Below are 16,115 nucleotides of genomic sequence, written 5' to 3' on the forward strand. Positions count from 1 at the left end.
GATGCAATTGAAAGCCTTGCCCATGGAGGCCAACTCCAATGAAGGTGGTAGCAGTGTCAGGAACAAAGGGAAGGATAGAAAACTGATGAGAAATTGGTGGGGGTGTGTGTTGGATAGTCAGTGCACAGCGTATTGTATTTTAGTTTACGACTCGCCCTGAAGCCATCAGCATTAAAGCTACTGGTCGTAAAAACTATTAGTTCTATTTATAAATTTAGAATATCCAATTCTTTTTTCCCAATTAAGGTGCAATTTAGCGTGGCCAATCCACCTACCCTGCAAGTCTTTGTGTTGTGGGGGTGAGACCACGGGAAGAATATGCAAACTCTACATGGACAGTGACTCGGAGCCGGGATTGAACCCAGGTCCTCGGCACCATGAGGCAGCAGTGCTAACCACTGCACCACCCTCACTCGTATAATTTAACCAACTGCTACAAAGATAAACGTAGTAGAGAGGCTGGCCTCTACTAAGCTTTTACTCGAACTGGATTCTTACTCTTGAAGTACAAACATCGACATAGAAGTTGCATTATCTTCTGACGAAAGCTACAGAATTACACTGAAGAAGTGCCCGAATTCTTGGAGAGTGAGGTTCGGGAGCTCAGTCGATCCAGGGAGAAAGCTCAACAAATCCATCACGGTAGTGATGCCAGATTCCATTCTCGGCATTCTTTGTAAACTCCCAGGGGTGTGAAATTCGACTTTGGTGGGAATGCAAAGTGGATGATTGTGAAATCGACAGCTCATTTGCACCCTGCCCGATGTGGCCAATGCAAAAGATGTAAAAGAGCTGCCAGTTGGTTATCATCCATTTTCCACTCCCAGCAAAGCCAAATTTCACTCCTGCGGGCTTGGTCTGATCCTGGGCCTCCAGTAGTACCGACCAGTGGTATAATGAAGATGTTCCCGGTGGAATCTGATGGAAGGCCAAGTAATGTTCTACTATCTACTGTACGAGGTCTTGAATAGGAGTTGTAGTTGAAGACCAACAGAGCACCTTCGTCATTTGGTTTGATGGGAATAATGGTCTGAGGACAATCATCTTCTCAAAGTGGCCTGAAGGACAGAATAGAGATGAGATGTGTTAACATTTTAATAAAACTCTCCCTTGCTCTGTAACCATTTACAATCAGCAGCTGCACCTCTTTGCTCCACTCAGTAAGTCTATTGATACCAGGCACCAAGTGACATATTTCATCGTCTTTATAAAAGCGCTACTGTAAACTGGTATCTAAGTGGTGCACAAAAATCATTCACCCTTCAAATGTTTTCTCATTGGCGAAATAGGTTCAACCCCTCGTGTTGCCAACAGTATGGCTAGGCTGGAAACTAGCTGTGCAAGAAGTAGGGGGGAAACCTGTAGCTATTGTTGTACATTTCCTACCTTATAAAAAAGAATTATAAAATATATTGACATTTCTACATCCAAGACAGGACGCGTCCGTGCCCAAATCTGCTATGTCACCAGGGCCATTTTGAGTACCCATCATTTAATCTTGGTACCTTTGCACCTCACATTAAGTACAGCAATGGAATTTCAGCTCAACATTAAGAAATCCTGGTGCTTATACTATGCGAGAAAAGTTCAAAGAAAGTTATGAGGTATCGCACGGTAATGTGCAACAAGTGAGGGAGGCAGGGCAAGAGAACAATGGAAATTGGTCGAAAGAGAAAATGCTGGAAAATCTCAGCAGGTCTGGCAGCATCTGTAGAGAGAGAAAAGAGCTAACGTTTCGAGTCCAATGACTCTTCGTCAAAGGTTTCAGATTCCGGCATTTGCAGTAATTTGCTTTTATATGGAAATTGATCAATAGGCTTTGTAGTGTTGCCAAATCAGGTCTAGGGAGGGACCCCGATAGGTTTGGGTTTTGGCAGACTGTTCAGTTGTGGCTCAGTTAGTAGGATGCTTGTCTCAGAGCCTGCTGGTTCTGGGTTCAAGTCCCACTTCAGGACTTAGCACAAACAGGGCTGATATTCCAGTATGGTACTGAGATAGTGCTGCATGTTCAAAGGTGCTGTCTTTCAGATGAGGTATTAAACCAAGGTGGAATTTTCCCAGAAAATGACCAAGTGTCAGGTTCAGTCAGAAAACTGGCGTGTTTCCCCGGAGAATCAAGCAGGTTCCTGATGGTACCTTCCCACACTTTGCCATTTTTTGAAGGGGATAAATTTCCGGTCACCTGCATAGCAGCCCGAAGGGTAAGACCCAGAGGATGAGAGGAACACAGGCATGTGGGGGAGTGGTGCCAATCAGGATATTACGGAGTCAGTTGAATAATCTCCTCTCCCTGACTTCAAAATAACTTTATTTTAAATTTCAACAATTTTTTTTTAATGTCAGCCACTGCTTAGGCCTCATTTGCTGAGCCGCTGCTGTCCACTGAAATGCTGAATTTTTGAGAACGGCTCCCAAAACAGGCATTAATCTCTTAATTTGTATACCATATGCGGCCTTATGGCCGTTTTAAGCAACTACCAGAGTTACCTGAAAAATTAGGTCAGAAATATTTCAGGTGTGCCTTAATATTGGACATTAGTCCCTTAAATTGGCTCTTGTTGCATCTAGTTATTACCCTTAAAATGAGAACAATGAGGTTACATTTCTAATATCCCTTCCCCATCGTCACTCTCAAGCTCAGGCGCAACATGGTACTTCTGGCCGAACTCAGACAAGTCCCCTCCACTGACCCAGTGTTTCGCACCCTTTACTCACCTTCATTTCAGCCTTAATGAAGAGAAAAGTAACCATTTTGAGCCTAATAATGAGCACTGGCTGAGGCTTGGGGCTTATGCCGACTTGGAATTTTTTTGAGACACCAACAATAGTTACTGCCTGCAAACTATCATTCCAACAATCTGGGTTGATTCAAAGTGAGATCCCTGGAATGAAAGGCCAATGTCTAACTGTGCCACCTAGTCTCTATATGAATAACTTGTAATTAAGATACTTAATGACCAATAGGGAGGTTGTGTTACAGGCAAATAATTTGTTCTAGCTACTCGGTCATAATACCCCATCCACCATACAAGCAGCATAAATTAGGTGATTTAATTAACTAACAATTGTCAGTGCTTTCAAATGGTTGGCCCCAATGTCTTGCCAAGTGAGATATCAATGTGTTCACTAATCATGAGAGGTAAAGAAATTTCCAGTTCCTCGCCTCTCAGCAAGTCTTGCATTTTTACTTTATTTTCTCATCTTCTTATTAGACTACTTCGACTCTTGTACAATAGTTTGGTGTCTTAGATCAGCTCCAATGGGCTGCACGGTAGCACAGTGGTTAGCACTGCTGCCTCACATCTCCAGGGACCCCGGTTCAATTCCAGCCTCGGGTAACAGTCTGTGTAGAGTTCGCACTTTCTCCCCATGTCCACGTGAGTTTTCTCCAGGTGCTCTGGTTTACTCCACAGTCCAAAGATGTGCAGGTTAGGTGGATTGGACATGCTAACTTGCCCCTTAGTGTCCAAAATGTTAGGTGGGGTTACATGGATCGGGTGGAGGTTTGGGTTTAAGTAGGGTCCTCTTTCCAATCTCTGCAGACTCGATGGGCCGAATGGCCTCCTTTTACACTGTAAGTTCTATGATTCTATGAATTCCGCATATCCTTGCGAATATCTAATCTTGTCTTCAGATATAAGTAATATTTTGACAGCACACCCTGGAAAATCAACATTGAATCCAATCTGCTGCTGCTTTTTAACTACTAGCACATCCTATCCCTTCAAAAGATCTCATTCCAGTCTTTTAAGGTGGCAGAGCAACACATCAGACCTTGGTTTAAGTTAAAGATATACAGAAAGTTTATTAACCAAAAGGTGAACATGTAAATAACAGTTATAATGTAGTTGTATAGAAGGTGGCGCAGTGGTTAGCACTGCTGCCTCACAGCGCCGAGGACCCATGTTCGATCCCGGCCCCGGGTTACAGTCCGTGTGGAGTTTGCACATTATCCCGTGTCTGCGTGAGTCTCACTCCCGCAACCCAAAGATGCGCAGGGTAGGTGGATTGGCCATGCTAAATTGCCCCTTAATTGGCCACAAAAAAGAATTGGGTACTCTAAATTTATATTTTTTTTATGTAGTTGTATAGTTCCACTAAACATGCTTGCTGCCTTACTCTTAAATTGACAAAAGTAGAAAAAGATCATCACTCTATAAATTAACATTTTGTACCTAACTTTTCAAATAATTGCATTTCTTTTCCTCTTCTATACTCCTTCTTGGAAGTTCAAAGCAGTATTCTGTCATCAGATCTCAACAATGGGTCTCTGACACCGACAGCAGGGTCACAACACTGGACGAACTGACAGAGAGATTCCAGCTAGCTAAGGGCAACGAACTCAGATACCTGCAGCTTAAAAACTTCCCGTGGAAGGAGACAAGGATGTATCCGTGACCACCGCGACAGGCGCTACCAGAGGAATTATTGGAAGCAAATATTCTAAGTAAAGGAAACTGTAGCGACATGTACGAACGACTGATAGAGAGGGCCAACACTGTACTGGATGTGCCGAGGAGGAAATGGGAGGAATACTTGGGGCTCAAAATAGGGTGGGGAGTCTGGAGCGAAGCACTACATCAGGTCAACTCCACCTCCACGTGTGCAAAACTCAACCTAACGCAACTAAAGGTGGTACATAGAACCCACTTAACAAGAACCCGAATGAGTAGGTTCTTCCTGGAGGTGGAGGACAGATGCGAATGGTGCCAAGGAGGCCCGGCCAACCACACCCACATTTTCTGGTCTTGCCCCAGACTTGCTGGGTACTGGACAGCCTTCTTTCAGGCAATGTGCAAAGTGGTGGGGATGAGGTTGGAGCCGAGCCCGGATGTGGCGGTCTTCAGAGTATCAGACCAACCAGATCTCTTTATGGGGAGGACGGACGCCCTAGCCTTTGCCTCCCAGATCGCCTGCCATAGAATCCTGCTCGGCTGGTGGTCAGCAACACCACCCAAAGCTGCAGACTGGCTGTTCGACCCTATCGGCATTTCTCCAAACGGAGAAAATCAAATTTGCTATCCCGGAGGCGAAAGATGACTTCCTCAGAACATGGGAGCCATTCACCCAACTGTTCTGGGACCCGTTTGTGGCCAACGAACAAACAAATAGATAATCAAGTAGCCAAGAGCCAGGGAAAAGTAGCCAAGACATGAGAAAAGAGAGGGAAGGGAGGGAGGACTCGGGAGGGGGAGGCGGGGAGGCGGAGCAGTTCAACAGGGGGTAGCAGTAACACAGCTGAAAAGAAAGGAGAGCTGCAGAGAGGGAGTGGAGGGGAGGGGGGGGAAGGGGGGCAGGGAAGGAAGAAGGTCAAGGGGAGGAGAATAAAAGAGAGGAACCAGAGGGGAGGAAAGAGGAGGGAACACAAACTGGAAGGAGAGCACGGGAAACGACAACCACCAGCAGGGCAAATGAAGGTAAGAAAGTACAGGAGAAAGGAATGCAGAGGCAAACGCACAAAAACAAAAAATAGAACCGACCGAGAGAAGCGAATAACATCAGGAGCATCACCCAGGCGCCCCTCCCACCCAGGTTTGATGTGCCTGGGGCAGCACGGTGGCCTAGTGGTTAGCACAGCTGCCTCCCGGCGCTGAGGTCCCAGGTTCGATCCCGGCTCTGGGTCACTGTCCGTGTGGAGTTTGCATGTTCTCCCCGTGTCTGCGTGTGTTTCGCCCCCACAACCCAAAAATGTGCAGGGTAGGTGGATTGGCCACACTAAATTGCCCCTTAATTGGAAAAAAATAATTGGATAATCTAATTTTTTTAAAAAAGGTTTGATTTGCCTGTTCTGTATGTATTTTTTTTAAAACAGAAAAGAAGGGAGGAGAACCCCCCCCCCCCCCCCCCCCCCCCCCCGCCACCATGGCATGTATAATTAAATTTTCTCTTTGTTGCTTCTCTGTATATATACTTCCCATTTTTTTATTTTCCCACCTCTTGGTTTTTTAGTTATGTCGTATTTTTGTTATTTCTTTTTGGTTTCTCTGTGTGTACATCTGTAAATATACCATGTATAAAACCCAATAAAAACATTCTTTAAAAAAAAACAATGGGTCTCTGGGAATATTGGTCATCTGACACATCTTAGTCTAGACCTGAAAATATATCGTTACTACTTATTTATATTTTAACTTACTTTATTGGTAGAAATAAAAATATCATCAACTGAGAGTGCAACTTGGGACGTCAGAGTGGCAAAGCGGTTAGCACTGCTGCCTATGGCGCTGAGAACCCGAGTTCGAATCCCGGCCCTGGTCACTGTCAGTGTGGAGTTTGCACATTCTCCCCGTGTTTGCATGGGTTTCACCCCCACAACCCAAAGATGTGCAGGGTAGGTGGACTGGCCACGCTAAATTGCTCCTGAATTGGAAAATAATAATTTGGTACTTTAACTTCAATAAAAAAACAAATGAGAGTACAACTAATTTTCTTTGAGTCTCTCCATAGGTAGGAGTCAGTTATTATCTCTGACAATCCTACCCTATGACTGGATGATCTGAGGAGTCCATGAGGAAGTAGCATGAATGGGGTCACTTTCTGATTTTCCCACTTTGCCTGCCCTGTTTTAAAACATTCAGAAAGCTTGGTGAGGTGCTGCAGTGAGAACGTTATTCATAACAGCATGCCTCTGAATCAGCAGATTACATTTCCCACACTCCATGGAGCCTTGATGACTGACCATGGAAAGTATGAATTCTGCAACTTAACCATAGATGCAGAGGGTTGTTTCCCTCATGTCAGTGGCTACACCAGAGCACCTCGCCTGCACCCCATGTTCCCACAGTTAACTTGGATGAGATTAGACGTTCCACGTGTGGGAAACTCGGCAAATGCACACAAGGGCACAGACAAACCATGCACCAAGGCCGCTTCAGCAACAGCAATTTTTTTGAGAACCCTGGAAAAATACTAAAACAAAATTGTCAATCTATCAGCAGCAAGAATAGCACTGACAGATAACCTCAATCCTGGACTGTGAATTTCATCATAATCATTCTTGGACAGTTTACGGGTTAATTATTATATTCAGACCATTATGAGATTTTCAAAAGATAAAATAATTTATTGATAAATATTGCTTTAAGGACTTTTGTCCCCCACACATATAGATGGTTAAATTTGGCTTATAATGTTTTTATTATGTGTACCTGCAGTTAAAGTGATCAGATTAATTAAGCTCCTATATCTGCATGCAGTATCAGACTTAAAACCTATTCTGACTATAGACAAAATACATATATGTGCTCCTTGGTTTTAATAGAAATACTCAAACAGTATGCTGTCCCAGGTGCCCATATGAAAAATTAAAAAATGGTGGAAAATTGACACGGTTGCCTCCCAAGATCAAATCCCACTTCAATAATTTCTGCAGGATTCTCTCGTCTCTGGTGCAGATAAATTCATGTCAAGGTGCAGCAACACAGATAGCCTGACTCTATGCATAGTAAACGGCTTTCAGAGAGAGGCAATGCCCAGAGCAAGGCCTTATCAGAGCAAGCTGGCTCCCATTTATCTGATCCCTCGTCGAATGCAAAAACAGGGCTTGATCTGCCGTCCCTGGTTTGCAGGGGAAGGCTGGGGGTGGAATGAAGATATAAACAGAAGAAATGAGTCAGGATAGGGAAAAGGGAAATAAATTTGAAAAAATTAGTGGCCACACAAATCAGCAGATGAGTCCGTCACCTAGGCAGCAGAAGGCCCATCTGTTGAACACTGTTTGACACCCAGGGTGTCCGACACCCACCCCAAAGGCTAACAATAAATCAACTTTACCAGGCAAAAAATGGGTACTGTTCTGGACCCTGCTTTGCATATGGGGACAGAAGCTCGCACATTGGCAGTGCGGCCAGGTGCAGACATACAGATTTAAATCTTTGTGATTTTGTGTGTATTGAATCCTCTCTCAGACCTGATGTTTGCACAAACCTCTCTATTAACTATTCGAGAACTGAAGCATTTTCTGTTTCAATTAAATCTGGGAAGGATTTTTTTTAACAAAAGGCATTCTTTTTTTAAAAAAGCAACATTCAGGAATAAGTACTGCAGAACACGGTGTGAACAAAGCACAGAAGCAAAACGGAAATGTGCCTTTTGCCATCCGTCGATTAACCAATTGCTCTGGTAGGATAACAGAGCGACAGTCACATGCAAACACACACAGATCATTTCAAGCAGGCCTCCCACCTTTCCCAGTGAGCAACAAACCGGGTGCAACATCCCAATTTCCACAGTGGAGCAGGGCAAAGGATATCATGGGATATCCCAACTGAGGATCAATCCCTCTTCACCCCCACTGATCACCACAACCATACTTTTATTCTCCCCACAATGGAACTTGGAAGTTGACCTAGCTTCCCCGCCAGATTGAACAGTGAGCTGAGCACGAAAGTACAACACCACACCCCAAGTATCAGTACCCTTTACCTCAGTCATTGGCAACTGAAAGACAGTCACTGATGGCGTGACCTCGGGAGGCTGACTGATTGGAAGGGCATTGGAAGAGGTGAGCAGGAATGAAAAGTTAAACTGGCTGAGAAGAGAGCCCAGAGAAAGCCGAGGCCAGTGAATCGGGCAACATTTCAGTCCACTGTATCCTCGGCTCCTGAGGCACAGCAAGTGGTGCTTTGCACAGAGTTGACCACCATTGTGCAAACCATCATCTTACAAGATGCAAGCTTCCGCTAGCACCTCAGTCACATCTCTAGTCTGTATTTGCTGCAGAGAATAGCAAAATCTTTATTGGCTCCCACCCCGATTCCACCACCCCATGGAGCAACAGCAGCCTTCTGTAAAAATTCAACTGCCAAGCCTGTTCCACAGTCCAGCCTCACATTCCATTCCAAGTAAACTCACAAAACCACCCCAATTGAAGTATTTAAACCACTGAACAGCTAAACCATCTGTATATCAACATGCCATTCATTCCCAACCCAAGTAGCACTATTTACCTCCCCCACCACACCCCTTTGCCATCAAGGCTCCCACCCACTGCAGTGTAACTGAGCCAGTCGACTTCTCTATCCCATTACTGAGCAGCCTTGCTGAACCCACCTTACTCCATCCCCTCACTGCCCCAACTGAGCAGTGAGCCTGCTCTTGTTGGGCATTAGTGCATTTGTCCAACTGAGAGGAAAGACAGGCCAGGGAAATGAAGAAGAGGTTTCCCAACCTCTATCAGCAGAAACTCCAGCATTGAATATAGGAAAGCACTGCATTTACCATCCCTTGACCAACCACCACCACCACTCCCACAACCCTCCTCTCCACCATTCCCAATCATATGAAAACCCAGAACTAAAAGAGGGTCTACTGACACAGGTTCCACTGTCCCTCCTGCTTTTCTTCTCCTTCCTGCCCCATCCTTTTTTCTATTCATTGGATGTGGGCATCGCAGGCTATGCCAGCATTTATTGCCCATTCCTAAGTGCCCTTAAGGAGGCAGTTAAGAGTCAACCACATTGTTGTAGGTCTGGAGTCACATGTAGGCCAGACCAGATAAAGATGGCAGATTTTCTTTCTTAAAGGACATTAGTGAACCAGATAGGTTTTCCTGACAATCGACGGTGGTTTCATGGTCACCATTAGACTTTTTCTGAAATTCCAGACTTTCATTGAATTCAAATTTCACCATCTGCTGTGGCGGGATTTGAACCTGGGTCCCCAGAGCATTACTCTGGGTCTCTGGTTTATTAGTCCAGTGACAATACCACTACGCCACTGCTACCCCCTCAAAGCCATCTTTGCCTGCTCTACTCTCACACACTTTCCCTTATCCCTCTCTCTTTTCCAACCTGGATCAAGTTCTTCCCAAACCTCTCACCAATTTTGACCAAAGAAAAAAGACTTGCCTTTATTTCGCACCTTTCACTGCCTCAGAGCGTCGCAAAGGATTCTCTAACAAAGAAAGTATTTTTGAGGTGTAGTCACGATTGAAATATAGACAACGTGGTAGCTAATCTACTCACAGCAAGGCCCACAAACAGCAGAGGGATAATGAACAGAGAATTTGTTTTTAGTAATGTTGATTGAGGGATAAATATTGGCGTTTAGAAGAAAGAACTTCCCTCTCTTTCTTTGAAACAACAACTTGGGATCTTTTATGTCCACCTGAGAGAGCAGATGAGGCCTCAATTTAACATCTCATCCAAAGAATGCACATCCAATAGTGCAGCACTCGCTCAAGTAGTGCACTTGGAGCATTAGCCTAGAATATGTATTCAAGTCCATTGCTTGAGAATGCTACCATTGAGCCACAGCTGGCACCAATGACCTTAATCTCAACATGTTGTCTGCAACAACGTGAAGATTGACTAGTATAAAATGAAAATAATTGTTGCATTTTATTTTCTGTTTTGAACTCCTCCACCTTCCATTCATTTCTACTAATCCAAACTTCACTCACTGACGATGAATGTAATGTAAGCCAAGCATTAAAACAAAGACCTTTGAGAGGACAATGTTGTACTGCACGTTGATCAGTTCACTAAGGGGAAAATACTGAAATATTACTGAAAAAGAACAGTGCTCCGACAGGTTTGATTCTCGAGTGACATAGCCATGCCTCGAAAAACAAAACTGTGTAAAGCGAAGTGTAATCAGCGATTTGGACAAGGACTACTTTTTGCATGGCATTCATACGTTGCAGCTACAGGTGATTTATTCAAACCATCAAATGTAGCACATTTTGGTAAAAACAACAATAATTGTGCTCTGAATGGAAGTTCTCATTGATGTGGAAGAGCAGAGGGATTTGGGGATTCATGTTCACAGAATATCAAATGTAGCACTTCACATTGATAAAGCTCTAAAAAAAGAAACAGAATTCTAGTTTTATCACAATGGTAAACACCAAGAGGGAATAATAAGCCACAAAAAACCTCAGAAGTGCCCATTAAAACATTGCAGTAGGCATCACACTATAGGAAGGATATCAAAGCAATTGCAGTGGGCATCACACTATAGGAAGGATATCAAAGCTTTAGAGAAGGTTCAATGCAGATTCACTACGATGTTGCCTAGTATGAAGAAATATCAAACACAAAGAAATAATCGAAAAAATGTGGCTTGTTTTGTCACACTAATGCAATTACAGTGCAGTGTGACTGAAGTCTTTAGAATTGTGAACGTAAGGGTCAGAGTAGCTGGAAGCAAACTTCTTCAGTAGTTGATTGATTTTGAACAAAGGATCATATATAAAAGATTAAATATTAGAAATTTATAACAAAGTGGAAGAGAAACTTCTTTACACTGAGAGTTGTAAAGCTGTAGAATTCATTTTTTAAATTCTTTCATGTTTCACGCGATATGAGTGTCACTGGCAAGCCCAGCATTGCCCTCGAACTGAGTGGCTTGCTGGGCCATTTCAGAGTCAACCACATTGCTACGGATCTGTAGGCCAGACCATGCAAGGATGGCAGATTCCTTCCCATAAGGACATTAGTGAACTAGATGGTTATTTTAAATGACAATTGATGATATTTTCATGGTCATCATTACTAAGACTAGATTTCAGTTCACTGAATTTAAATTCCACCAGCTGCCTTGATGGGATTCAAACCCATGTCCCCACAGTATTCGCCTGAAGCTCCCGATTATTAGGTCAGTGACATTAACATAACAGCACTCTCTCCCCATTTCCAAGGTTAGTGGTTGAGGCAAAAACCATCAACACTGAAGATTAGCTTGGAGAAGTAGAATTAAAATAAAGGTTATAGGGATCAGGGTGCAGAGTGGATAAATATGATAAGGCCTATTTGCTTGCATAGATGATAAACACCAACATAGACTGGATGGACCTGCTTCCATGTTGTAACTTCTAGGTATTTCTATGATAACACATAAATAGGTCTAAGTGATGATGTGTCTCTTGCTTTATGTGGCATGAATGATTACTGTGCTTCCCCCATGGTTTGCCCTTTTCGATAATTGGATTACTTTCTGTAATCAAGATCAGACGTTTCAGATGATTTTTCCCTGCCAAGGGCAAGTAAGCTGTGCTTTTTTTGAATGACATACTGTGGGTTTAAATTAAAACTAATATCAAGTTCTTCTTAAATGTGCTTTGTTTCATTTGGTTTAATGTTCTTAATTATTACACCCCACCTCTTTCCACCAGTTCTTACCAACTCTATCAGCCTTAGGTGGAAGGCAGCAAGATCACAGCCCTCCTACAGAACTTCCGCACCAATGCCTCTCCATGATTCAACTTCTGGAACACCCCAGATGGGAAACTCATCAAGTCTCTTAATTATTGGCTGTGATTAACTGACAAACTAACTTCCATCTTTGAATCAATCTCAATCAAATACGTTTACATTTCTTATTCTGGTAAAATGAGTTTTGGCCCAATCTGAAACATTCTGGGTTTGCTGTCGCTGTCTCTTCCATTTGGCCCTGTATCTTCAGTTTTGTTGGTTCTGTACCATTTGGAAGTTTTCCACTAAAAGACTTCCAAAACATTAATGTTTCACTGCTTTGTGTTGTTTACAGCTGGAGATGGTTCCACTTGTATATTTTAGTTCATTGTTTTAATTTTGCAATGCTGTTTCCAACCAATTTTTTTGAGATTCATGATGCTTTTAGGATGTCTATTTTGTTTTGCATGGTCTTGTGTACAATTTCCAGCTCTCTTCAGAGGTTCCATGGTAGTCTTTAAAGGCTTTTCCTGATAATTTTACAGTTATACATTGGTATTTTGCATTTGGCAGCTTAACAGCAGAACCACTTGATTTTCAGGTGATCTGCATTTTGATCTGAAGTTCAGTGCTAATCATTGTAAATACAGCTGCTATTCTATTAAATGAAATGATCATAAAACCAAAATACTGGAAATCTGAAATAAATACAAAAAGTTCTGGGAAAACCCAGCAGGCATGGCAGCATCTGTGGAGCAAGGAACAGAGTTACCTTGTGAAGTCTGTATGATTCTTCTTCGAGTCATTCAGGCTCGAAATTTTAACTATGTATCTCTCTCCACAGATGCTGCCAGACCTGCTGAGTTTTTCCAGAACTTCCTGTACATAAAGTGATCAAACATGCCGCCCATTATAATGTTGTGTTTAAGCAGGCATCCTCATCTTTTCAGAATTTCACTTTGCTTCCCTGCTAAAGTATACATTTAGCTTTTGCTTCTTTATGCTTTGCTCGGTGATGTAAAATTTTTTTTTAGAGTACCCAATTAATATTCATTCCAATTAAGGGGCAATTTAGCATGGCTAATCCACCTACCCTGCACATCTTTGGGCTGTGGGGGCAAAACCTACGCAAACACGGGGAAAATGTATAAAGTCCACTGGGACAGTGACCCAGGGCCGGAATCGAACCGGGAATCTCGGCGCCCTGAGGCAGCCGTGCTAACCACTGCGCCACCGTGCTGCCCTGCTGTGTGATGTTAAAATATTCAGAGCAGAATGCCCATGCACGTTGAGCAATGTAACTGATATCCTGCTGAGCGAGAAGTACAAAAGAGTTAATAGATATATGCCACGTAAATTTTCATGCTCAAATATGCAAAATGTTAAAGAAATAGTTAAAATAAATAACTGGATAAAAGCAAATGCTGGAATCTGAAACCAAAAAGAAAATGCTGGAAAATCTCAGCAGGTCTGGCAGCATCTGTAGCGAAAGAAAAGAGCTAACATTTCAAGTCCAGATGACCCTTTGTCAAAGCGGTTTGGCTTTGACAAAGGGTCATCTAGACTCGGAACGTTAGCTCTTTTCTCTCCCTACAGATGCTGCCAGACCTGCTGAGATTTTCCAGCATTTTCTTTTTGGTTGCTAAAATAAATACATCCCCATTAATTTAATGAAGTTCCCCGAGACATTTTGAATATAATTTCTTAATGTTTATTTTCAGTGCTTGATACTTACAACTTTTCTGGTGTTGTTCCAATCTTGCTAAATGTAATCTGATCCAGTTTATGTGGCTAAACTGGAATGGAAAGTGTGTAATGTTATGTGGGTTAAATATGTGGAGACAGTTACATTCATTCAATTCAATTATAGCAAAAATGAATATTGCTTCTTTAATATATAATATAGATCTACAGTGGCTTGCTTTTTTAAAAAAAAAAATCCTAATGATATATAGATTAATGTGAGAGAACTTAACTGAAAGGGATCATTGCCTATTTGGCTGAAGCTAACCCATGATGTAAATTGGCAGACGAGGAGCTGAACAGTCAATACAGATTAAAATTATGCTCTCCTTGTACACATTTGGATTTGCATTGATTGAATCACAAAGCCAGAAACCTGTACTTAGCCAAAACAGACAGCGGGAGAATGGGAGATGGCATGGGGAGCTGGATGTATGCCATCTCTCTTCCAGGGTAAAATATTGGCACTGCTACGGATGATGTCCTCTCAGCCAAGTGAAGAAAGTACAACTCGAGAGCAAAGCCAGTCCTAGGAGCTGGGAGCTAACATAAATTCTCAACAAGGCAGCTTTACTTCCCAATTTATTTTTGTGTCGCTGCAAGTACAATATTTACTGAAACATTCTTCTGAATACATATTACACTGACACGAGTACAGAATCTTATCTGAGCAAAATAGAAGTGACAACTTCAGTCAGACTGTTCTGTCTTATCCTTCATTCATTTATTTTTATGCTAATAGCTTTTTTTTGCATCAATCAGCTTCCAACTCCAACAGATCGTGTGTCAAGCTCTGCCTAGTTTAGCTACATTAGAAAAAAAATGGAAAATATACTGAATAATAGATTGGATTTTTAGCAGATGAGGCTTTACGTTTAATCTTTGCACGCCTCACCCCAGTCTGTGCTTTATCATGTCTTTACAGCCAACAGCTTGTTTATGAATAAAAAATGTGGCATGAAACCAAAGAGTGAGTTGTCTTTGTTTTGTCAAGTGTACCGAGACAAAATGCTTGCTCTCACAAGTCTTCACTTCTTACAAGCCTTCTGGGACCCCAGGGGCAGCTGGACCAATGCTACCTGCAGAACGGTTGCTATGGCAAGCATGCTTTACCCCATGACAAGTTAGGAATATTCATGAGCTGAAACTCTGCCGAATCATCTGCATGTCTGAGTGTTCTGAGTTCTAATATGCAAATCAAGTGTTTTGACAGGCAGCCACTTTATTAACTCATTAAGCCCATCTTGTCCCTTTAAAGACGGCATAATTACAAATAAAGCCGTCACTCTTTGTTTACAAATGGTGTTCAGGTCGTGCTAAGGACCAGAGTGACCTGCAATCCGAGCCCAGTCGGTCGGGAGAAGTGCTATGAAGGACTGTCCAATGTTTGGCACCGATAAGGAAAAGGTAGATAAACCGCTGAAATGGTCAGGTTGTACTGCTGTGCCTAACAGACATCCTACACCACACTTGATACCTACTACACTCGTGCTGTTTTGACCTTCTATAATCCAGCATCTTTGACAGTCTGACACCATTTTTAGCATACATTTTGTTATTTGCTGGGTATGCTATACCTTATTAATCCAGAAGCCTTGTTTAATCATCTGGTTCACTTAATAGGCTGGTCTGGCACTCTGTGATAAAGCAGTTACTTTCAAGCTGACTGATTTCATTCATTGTTTATAGTGTCTCCTTCTCCCCAAGCTCCTTATACAGTGATTGGCTTGTGGGATTCTGTCAAACAGCATGATTATTTCTGTTGAAAGCAAGAACAATTACCAAAAAAAAAGAAAAAAAAACTTACATGCGAGTATTATTTATCCTCATTTGTTTTTTCTTCTTCTTTTGTTTTCTACTTGCTCATCTCGCTCTTCTGTCTTCCAGTTGCGAGAATTGGCAAGGACTGCGGGTGACTGTATCTGCTGGTGCCAGTAGGTAAAATGACAAGAGATAGTTTTTTTAATGTTAAAAAAATTGCTCAAATATTCCCTCGAAGAACACTGCGTCCAGTGGCTCAACTGAGAATTAATAAAATATATCCTGTTTAGACTTTGGATACACTGTCGCTTCTGCATTCGAACCTGTCTCCAACAAGATACTGAAGTAAATGGAGTGAAACGTCTCAACAATTAAGACCTCAATGCCATTTTTCCGTTCACAGGGGGACAGTCCCACACTGTTCCCTTAGCCAGGATTTTAAGGCAAGTTTGCATTCTTGTCCCCCAGGCTCGCCCC

The 16,115-nt window shown here is 42.6% G+C and overlaps 1 long non-coding RNA gene across 2 annotated transcripts in view; it reads right to left on the reverse strand.

Annotated features, from left to right (window-relative positions):
* Positions 1 to 381: 381 nt before the first annotated feature.
* LOC119974931 overlaps positions 382 to 16,115 on the reverse strand; it is a 46,389-nt gene continuing 30,655 nt past the window's right edge. The window contains exons 5-7 of one of the 2 annotated variants that reach the window (XR_005462614.1): positions 15,685 to 15,802; positions 13,870 to 13,930; positions 382 to 1,058 (exon numbers count right to left, since the gene is read on the reverse strand). This is a non-coding gene — a long non-coding RNA (uncharacterized LOC119974931). The remainder of the gene's footprint in view (positions 1,059 to 13,869; positions 13,931 to 15,684; positions 15,803 to 16,115) is intronic. The other variant, XR_005462616.1, reaches the window with a different exon arrangement.

The sequence above is a fragment of the Scyliorhinus canicula genome, chromosome 12 (genome assembly GCF_902713615.1).
Source record: "Scyliorhinus canicula chromosome 12, sScyCan1.1, whole genome shotgun sequence".
Lineage (NCBI taxonomy): Eukaryota > Metazoa > Chordata > Chondrichthyes > Carcharhiniformes > Scyliorhinidae > Scyliorhinus > Scyliorhinus canicula.